The following is a 3,281-nucleotide window of genomic DNA, read 5'->3' on the forward strand; positions in this document are numbered from 1 at the left end:
GAAAAGCTCTTCTCCCTAGATAGTTCCATAGTTTCCTCATCATTAACATCAGGGTTCAGCTCAGATATCATTCCCAGGGACTTCTTTGCTGACCATCATAGCCAGTGTAGACCCCTCATCACTGTCACACTCTATCCCCATTACCCTGATTCATATTCTTTGTGAACTTATTACCTGAAATGACTGTGTTTATTTATTTGCTAATTTGAGTACTGTCTCTTCTCTATTAGAATTTGATCAGGAAATTTGTCTTTTCACCCCTCTATCCCTAATGCTTAGTTAGGTAGTGCCCAGGAAACAATAGTAAGTGAATGAATTCATGAATGAATGAATGAATGAATGAGGCACTTACACACACACACACACACACACACACACACACACACACACACACACACACACCAAAGTGATAAGAATTCAAGTCAAAGTATTTTGGCACAAAAATTTATCCAGGCTTTTCTATTGTGAAATACGAATCTATTTTTCATAGGAAGAAGTAGAGAGTTGGTACTATCAAAGATTGTCAAGAAACTTTTAAATAATATGACGTGAGATAATATCTAGGATGGAAAAAGAACAAAAAGAATAATATGGACCACTCAATGATGCAGGACATTGAAGTCCTAGGTTATCTTGGTTTCCGTAGTGTTGGAATCTGGCTGGGTATTCATCTATAGCTAAAATTGAGTGCCCAGTAGACACTCAATGAACACAGGAAAGTCAATCCTATAGGGATTTCTAATTTCAGGTATGGAAGACTAGATATCTCAGAAAAGAACCTCAAAAAATGCTGGGGAAAAATGCGAAAGCATTTTTTTCCCTTAAATCGTAGTAAAATATGCATAACATAATTTTTAAATGTACAATTCAATAGAATTAAGTACATTCATATTGTTATACAATCATCATCACCATCCATCTCCAAAACATTTTTCATCTTCCAAAACTGAAATTCTGTACCCATTAAGTAATACCCCATGCCTCTCTCCCACAAGCCCCTAGAAACCTCCATTCTGCTTTCTGTCAACTGTGACATAGCTCTATTCCAGCAAGGGCACAGCTAGCCTCACAGGGCAGCAACACATTTTATACACAGGTTAAACAACAGTGGCACCCTGCCAGTTAATGGAAGCCAGTGCACGCGTACTGGACACATGGTTACATAAGGGGAGAAATGCTGAGTCACTTCCACTCAGAAGTTAGCTGCTAAGCGTGTCGGGGAGAAATGCTGAGTCACTTCCACTCAGAAGTTAGCTGCTAAGCGTGTCGGGAGGAAGCCTGACTACAGCCATCTTTCTTTCTCCGCACAATATGTATCACATTTTGTTTATCCATTCATCTGTTGTGGACATTAAGGTATTTCCACCTTTTGGCTATTGTGAATAATGCTGCTGTGAAAATGGGTGTACAAATATCTGTGGAAGTCTCTGCTTTTAATTCTTTTGAGTATGCTTAGAAGTAGAATCATATGGTACTTGGATTATATGGTAATTCTATTTTTAATTTTTGAGAAATTGCCATATGGTTTTCCATAGCAGCGGCACCATTTTACGTTCCCACCAACAGTGCACAAAATTCCAATTTCTCCACGACCTCATTAGCATTTATTTGCTGTTATTTTTTCTTTTAATAATAGTCATCTTAATGAATGTGAGATGGTCTCTCTTTGTGGTTTTGTCTTTCATTTCCCTGCTGGTTAGTAATGTTGAGCATCTTTTCATATACTTTCTGGCCATTTGTATATCTACTTTGAAAGATATTCAAGTCCTTTGACCATTTTTAATCAGGTTGTATTTTCTTATTGTTGAATTATAGGAAGCATATATTATTGCTTAATTATATGAAGTACATATTCTTCACAGGTAGTATTGAAGTATATATATATATATATATATAAAATATATAGATATATGCACCTATTTATAATACATATTATATATCTTTACAAATATCATGTTTCGATCTTGGGTCTTACCCACCACAAGCAGTAAAAAAAAAGGAAACAAAACCTGAAGCCAAGCAAGGCAGGAGACATGTCTTAAAATTGAGACTTCCAAAAAGCGACACCTTCAGTTAGTGTGTTTTTTAAAAAGATTTCTGAGAGGTAAATGATGGGAATAGTTAGGTGTCTCAGTCGTATCTCTGATTAGAGCATAAAAAAGATTATTCCCCAATAATTTCTAACATAAGCCTATTTTATGCATGTTTGGTGCTAAAATACACAACTGCTAGAGCCCAAGAAAACTCAAGCTAAAAATTTATTTTAAAGTGTCTTGGTCAGGGAATCCACAAGTCCTCTCTGACAAAATGCAATTTTTGATCTCAAAGAACAAATAAAAAGTGTTAAGAATATGAATTCACAATCATTACATATATGAGAAAACAATTGCAAGTAGGAAGCAGAACAGGCAAAGCATAGATATTGGAATCACAAACCTGCAGATATTGGAATAGTAAGATCGTGACTAGAAACTGAATATGTGTACATATTTAGAGAAATTTTTTTAATGTTTTCAAAATTAGGGTGAAGATTACGATATTACCAAAGATTACCAATAAGTTTATGAAAGAATTAGAGTTTCTAAAGTATAAAATTGAAATTGAAAAAAATCAATAGATGAATAAATCTCTAGTTTAAAAGCAACTAAAGAAAGAATATGGAAATTTGAAGAGCAAAAGAGATAAATTATCAAGAATGCAGCACAAAGAAAAGCAACAAGAAAGAAATGTGAACAAAGCGTTAAAGATGAAAGACACAGAGGATAGAATGAGATATAAAATAAATTAAATCAGAGTTTCAGAAAAAAGAATTAGAGAAAGTAAGCAAGAAGCAAGTATCCAGCACTGGAGAATATCTACCTCTCTTCAGATTCAGAAAGCCCAGTGAATTTCAAGAAGGAATAGTCTACAGCCATGCCACCGTGACCGTGCCAGAACTCATCTGATCTTGGAAGCTAAGCAGGGTCAGGCCTGGTTAGTACTTGGATAGGAGACCACCTAGGAATACCAGGTGCTGTAGGTGTTTTTTTAAAAAAGGATAAATAAAAATAATATTCACTAATTGCATCATAGAGAAGGATACCAAAATCAAAGCAAAGATCTTCAAAAAGCAACCAAAAGAAAAGATAGCTTACCTACAGTTAAATTAATGGCAAGCAACACTGAAAGCCAGAAGACGGTGGTGTATCTTCAACAAACTGAGAGCAGATACAGTATCCCTCACTTATCTATTATTTCGCTTTCTGTAGTTTCAGTTACCCATGGTCAATCGCTGCCCAAAA

At 35.3% G+C, this 3,281-nt stretch overlaps 1 pseudogene; it reads left to right on the forward strand.

Moving 5' to 3' along the window:
* The first annotated feature begins 2,903 nt into the window (after positions 1-2,903).
* On the forward strand, positions 2,904-3,022 carry LOC111739880 (annotated as a pseudogene).
* Positions 3,023-3,281: the final 259 nt, after the last annotated feature.

Source organism: Pteropus vampyrus, unplaced genomic scaffold (assembly GCF_000151845.1).
Source record: "Pteropus vampyrus isolate Shadow unplaced genomic scaffold, Pvam_2.0 Scaffold55, whole genome shotgun sequence".
Lineage (NCBI taxonomy): Eukaryota > Metazoa > Chordata > Mammalia > Chiroptera > Pteropodidae > Pteropus > Pteropus vampyrus.